At 42.0% G+C, this 6,182-nt stretch overlaps 1 long non-coding RNA gene across 1 annotated transcript; it reads left to right on the top strand.

Annotated features, from left to right (window-relative positions):
- The first annotated feature begins 2,408 nt into the window (after positions 1-2,408).
- LOC146614429 (uncharacterized) lies at positions 2,409-5,759 on the top strand. The gene is made up of 3 exons (XR_014907015.1): positions 2,409-2,468; positions 2,827-2,909; positions 4,819-5,759. It is a non-coding gene; the product is annotated as an uncharacterized LOC146614429 (long non-coding RNA).
- The last annotated feature ends 423 nt before the right edge of the window (positions 5,760-6,182 follow it).

Genomic DNA, 6,182 nt, shown 5'->3' on the forward strand with positions numbered 1-6,182 from the left:
TCTCACACTCAGTCTTTCTCTCATTTCAGTTTTATTGTTGACAAACTTGAACGGTTTGTATTACAGTCTAGTCCCACTGAACTGAATGCAACCATCTGGTACAATTATAACTATTCTGAACTATGCAATATGAAAACTATGCAGCCCCTTCAGCAACTGAAGAATTTGAAAGTAAATTAAAACAAAATAATTTTACATTAAATAAAAAAGTTTTAAACTTAATTAAAATAAAACATGTCTTAAATTAAAATAAGTAAACTGTCATGTTTATTGCTGCCAAAAAAAGTTAAACACATTTGGACAGTGAAGGGATGTCAGGATTGTTGCTCAGAAAAAGGATCAACATGCTCTGAAGTAAGAGTCCACAAAAACTTTTTTTTGTAACAAAATATCGATTTCTGCCGTCCCTGTATCGATACATTATTAGAAAACAAAATATCACGATGCTACACAGTATCGATTTTTCCCCCACCCCTACTTTTTAGATGACCTTTTTTTTCCACTTTTGAGCTTTAAACCTTTAAAGAAATGTCACAGGGAAACGGTGATCAGTTAGACCCACTGCAGCGTACGATAGAGGAACTCAGGGAAGAACACATACAACTCAGTGAAACGTGCATAGAATTCAGTCAATATATCAGGTTTGCTGCGTTTAGTGAACAGTGATAATAAAACCAGGGAAAATGAAACCTGCTCCTGTTAAATATTCTTTAGTCTTTTGCTGTATAAATAGCTGTATTTTTTCAAAAGACACAGTAAATAAAGTAATGTTAGTAGTGGGTGATATCATGTAAACACTGTCATGATTTTGTGTAAACATTTTGTCATTTGTAAACTATAAATGACATCATCATTGTAACTGATGTGATGTTCTATGAAGTGGTTTTAATTTTTAAAAAAGAGGCAAAAATTAGTTTGTTTCTTTATTCAACTTTTGAACAGCGGGACTCAGTCAGTACATATTCAGTAAATGCAAATTATTTACACGGCAGTGCACTACAGGCATAAATCTAGACCCCTAGATAAAACATGATGGCATTATAGCAGTGACGACTCCTCCACAGTAGCAGGTGGGGTTTTTCTTTTTTGAGGACGGCTCCTTTTACCTGTCACTACAGATGGTCTGTGAATGTTTTGATCAAGAGCCTTTTTTGGGCAGCTGAAGAGGAGAAGTCTATCTTATGGCCAACCTCTGACTGTATCTTGGTCACATTACCCAGCAAAACCCAGTATGCAGGTTCATCTGTAACAGTCCTTGTGCCACAGATCAACACTGTTGCTTCTACTTTAAACAGAAGAGCAGTGACGTGGGTGCAGGTCTCCGCGACTCCGGCCTTGCAGGTGCAGCGGGCGGCTTCAACCTTCCCTGTGATGCTCACAGTGACCCATGGCTGCAATGCTGGTTCATTCAGTCTTTGAGAGTGCAGCACCTGAAACACACACAGACAAAGTTCATTTAAAGACAAGAACTATGAGCCAAGGCCGACACAAATGTGTTTAATCTACTTTATCATAAATGTAACAAAGTGTTTAGAAAGTTAGCACATACATGTCATTTTTCATTTCTTTATGTGTCCATCGCTGCAGGTTATAGTGTAAACCTGCCTGTTCTCTGTCAGAAACCTGCCTGCAGAAAATGAACCTAAAGTATGTAATGCAAGGATGTCATCACTGTAGAGATGGAGAAAGCATAAAGTGACAATTATGAATCCCTTAATATGATAAGGAGATTCTGCAGGTCATTAATCAATGTATAAAACTAAAATAAAATGTATTTTTAGTGACTCAAGATACAAATATTGACGCAAGATGTATAATTAGAATTATTTATAATAAACATTAATAAATCATTGCAATTTCTTTAACCATAAAGAGTAACTAAATCCTTCAGGACAGTGTCTCATCAATGCACTGAACTCACTATGTTATCCCTCTAACAGCCTCCACATGTTCTCACTGTAATTTCCCCTCATGAATGAATTTATGCTGCACTAATGTGAATGTTCGGATGGAAATCAAACGCATTTCACTCGCAGTACTCGAGCTGACTTACCTTTGTTTGAATGACGACTTGTACGCGCTGACTCCACAGATAAGGTACGAGAATATGTCAGGCTACGTCAATAGCGGTTGGTCTTCAGGGTTTTTACTCCACGGCCGTATTTCATACGGGTCCACATTTCCAATGCAGGCTATTTTCTGCAAGTACCGCCGCTTCACCTCTGAACGAAATCGGTCTCTATGCAGTCCGTTCTCTTTTGAGCTGCTTTTAAGCATCTTTTAATCGTCGTTCCAACATTTGGAGCCAGAGTCTGCGCAGTAGTGACTTGAGGTGGAGCGACTGTGTAACACTCCCGCCCACACACCCGCTGGACGTGACCGCAAACACGCCCCCTACACTTTTTACGTAGCACCTGTGGCTCGAGTTTTTTGCTGGTTTCCCGCGACTGACGACTCGTTTAATTAAGGTAAAAATACAACCATGTCACTGTTATAAGAAAAGACACACAGCTTATCGTCTTATAGTTCTAAAATCGCTCTGTTGTTAATGCGTTTGCTAGATTAGCCGCTAGCATGCGCGCTGTGTTGGAGGCTTGTTGCTAGCTAGTTAGCGATGCTACACACTCTAATAGTCTGTGTTATTGAAGGATTCAGCCCTCCTTATGGGTTTTTTTTTATCCATTTTTAGACAGCGATGACATCATCTGCACACTCTACAGATGCCCAGAGTTACTGTTAATATCAGAAATATAATGCTGTCCTCTGGTTTTATACATTTTAAACATTTGGTTAAAATCTCAATGTTTTATACATTCATTGGTGCAGACCCTGAATTGGGACACAGCCTAGTGGTGCCGAGCTGGCGCACCGAGTAGTTCCTGTTACCTGCTGTGTGTCTGTTTTTACAGGTAAGCTGGGTTCCCAATAATACATATGTGATAGACAACAGTAGCAATCGAAAAGCTAGAGAGCCAATTCACGAGTTTAAGGGTTGATAACGATGAATCACCACCAGCTGTTGCTAAAAGCACCTTTATGATCTGAGCATGCGCAGAATGATCCACAGCGCTCCTTTGATCTTCTCGAACGATCATTGTGACGTCACGGTAACATAACAATGATCCTTTGAGAAGATCAAAGGAGCATTGTGATGTCACAGGGACATCACGTTCTCTGCCACACCCACCAAGTCTATAAATAGAGGAGGTCGTTCAACAGTTTACATCAGAAAGAGCCAGTTGTTTTAGACAAAGCTGACCTTAGACAAAGCTGACCTTTGCATTTAAATCATTCAGAGATTTAACTTTTTTTCCACTTTTGAGCTTTAAACCTTTAAAGAAATGTCACAGGGAAACGGTGATCAGTTAGACCCACTGCAGCGTACGATAGAGGAACTCTGGGAAGAACACATACAACTCAGTGAAACGTTCATAGAATTCAGTCAACATATCAGAACAATCACTCGAGAAAACAGGCGTCTCAATGGAGAAAACATACAACTCAGTCAAGCAAACGCACAACTGAGTCAAGAAAACGCACAACTGAGTCAAGCAAACGCACGACTCAGTCAAGCAAACGCACGACTCAGTCAAGCAAACGCACGACTCAGTCAAGCAAACGCACAACTCGGGCAAGAAAACGCACAACTCGGGCAAGCAAACACACAACTCATGCAAGGAAATGCACAATTGAGGCAAGAGATGGCAGAACTCAGACAAACTGTGGAAAATCTTCAGCGCCCAGCGGTACATGAAAGAGAATCGCCTGGTTCGTGGGGTCTAAACCTACTTAAAGTAGGTTTAACTGCTGCCGGATGTGTCATTGCTCTTCCTGCAGCTTTCTGGGTCGCCTCTAAGATTTTCGGCTGAAGCGAATGTCCCGCTCTGTGGGGTCATGATTATTGTCATGACCCCACAGAGCGGGGATGGCTTGCGTGTGCTTGCATGCACACGTCCCATCGACAATTGTGGACCAGTTACCCTTTAAAAACAGTAATGATGTTTTCCAGCCACAGTCCACCTTCATCCTGGCGTTGTTCCCGCTGGTGCAGGGTCCGCTCCTCAGCAAAGGTTTCTCCGTTTGGTTCTGTCCAAGGCGTCCTCAGGTGACGCGTTGATGTCTTCCTTGATTTTGTCCATCCACCGTTTTTTCGGTCTGCCTCGAGGCCGGCGCCGTCTGGGTCGATCCTTAATAGTCGTTTTTGCTGAGTTCCCATCGCTTCGAATCACGTGTCCATACCACCTCAGGCGGGATTCGAGCATCTTTTGAACTCGAGCCACAGTCCACCGACCTGTCATAAATACGCTGTGTTCTCCTTTATGTTTGATTTTATTTTGCCCCTCACCTCCCAACCAGTCATGGCAGAAGACCGCCCCTCCCTGAGCCTGGTTCTGCCAGAGGTTTCTTCCTGTTAAAAGGGAGTTTTTCCTCTCCACCGTTGCCAGAGTGCTTGCTCATAGGGGATCATTTGATTGTTGGGTTGAATTTTTGGATTTCATTTCATTGGCTTGAACTGAAAAACCTAAAAATTCAGCTGAGGGGTTCACATAGTGGAGAGCACTACATTTGTTAACTGCACTTTGTTTATTTGTGGATTTTGTAGTTCTTCCTACTACAAAAACTACAAATGAAAACAAGGCAGTTAGCAGCAAATGAAAATAAATAAAACACATTAAAAAAATCTGCTACTGCTCTGTGTGTTTACTTTAGTGAACACTGTTTGTTTTTGTGTTAGAAGATTATAGATTGTCCTGACGTGTCCACAGACGTGTGGATTTGTGTGCTGCTGTGTTCACTTGTGTGTTTTTGTGCACTCAGGAGGACGGTACCTGTCTCGTCGTCATCTCGTAGACAAATATTTGACGACGTCTAGAAGAGAAGTCTGAGTCGCCGTCCAAACGTCTGCCTGCAGCACAACCTCCGTCTCTCAGCGCTCGGCATGCACGCTGACTAAGAGCCCTCAGGTGAACTTCTCTCACCTGCATAAACACTTTGCATCGGTTTCTCGGCTGCAGGTCCATGAAGGCACTTTTGGAGGAATGTTATGGTCTGACCATCATCCTTCAGCTCACTCTGAACTCGCTGAGCAGCTCTCTGGCGTCTCTGTGAGGACCTGCAGGAACACTTCTCCAGACTTCTTGAAGGACATTCAAAGCTCTTCTGCCTTCTGTTGATGATGTTGATGACTCCACACTGTTTATGTCCTGCTGAGCTTTGTGCTCTGGGAATGCCAGACCATGACTGATAGTGTTATTGTCACTGCTTATATCTGAAGTCCTGCTGGCAGAAATGCCCTTCAGTCAGAAAGGTTGATGGTCAGGATGAACCTGGACACTTCTTTGCACACGTGTGTCGTATCTTTTGAATGATAAGTGCTGACAGAGACAGACGTGAGTCTGTATTTATATTTCTTGCAGCCTGTTAGCACTGTACCTCCTGCCTTTCCAAACGGCTCTTCTGTGTTTCTGTCTCATCGTTCTGCTGATGAACATTTGTCGCCCACCGTGATCTCAGCATGTCGTCCTGGTTCTGGAGAGCAGACGTGTGTTGATCTGAGTCCTGTGATTTCCAGTAGTGATTTATTCCCAAGACAAAATCAAATCGTCCTCTGCTGCCGTGTTGTTGCACAATAAAAATGATGCAGCTGTCAGAAACGGTCCGGCCCTGGTTATTGTCTCAGATACGACGCTCGTCTTATCCTGTCTGCTTCTGTCGGTTTCCTTCATTTACTTCTTGTTATTTTCCTAAAATGTGCTCCAGAGTGACAAAAATATGTGCTGGAGTTGATGCTGCCCTAAAACCTCTGTGACATCGTTGCACTCACTGCTAACAGGAAAGCCAGAGGAGCAGACGCATCCCAGCAAAACACTGATGCAGCTTTTTCACATTAAATGGAAGTGATATCAGATACAGTCCTGATTAAAGGTTTAAGACCACTTGAAAAATGGCAAAAATCATAGTTTACATGGTTGGATCTTAACAAATGTTGTTACTAAGAAAATGTTTTCTTCACAAATGCAGACATTTCAAAGCTAAACGACATGATTTTGAAAATGAGAAGTGATATTAAGTGTATTCATTGTTAATCACAGAATCATAATTCATACATGATTTCATTGATAGTTATGTGTTTAACTGCTCAGCACTGATCAGGATATAACCAGGAATAAGTTTAAGCTGTA

This window comes from Diplotaxodon limnothrissa, linkage group LG17 (assembly GCF_057381915.1).
Source record: "Diplotaxodon limnothrissa isolate DT_005_m linkage group LG17, D_limnothrissa_male_GT1.1, whole genome shotgun sequence".
NCBI lineage: Eukaryota > Metazoa > Chordata > Actinopteri > Cichliformes > Cichlidae > Diplotaxodon > Diplotaxodon limnothrissa.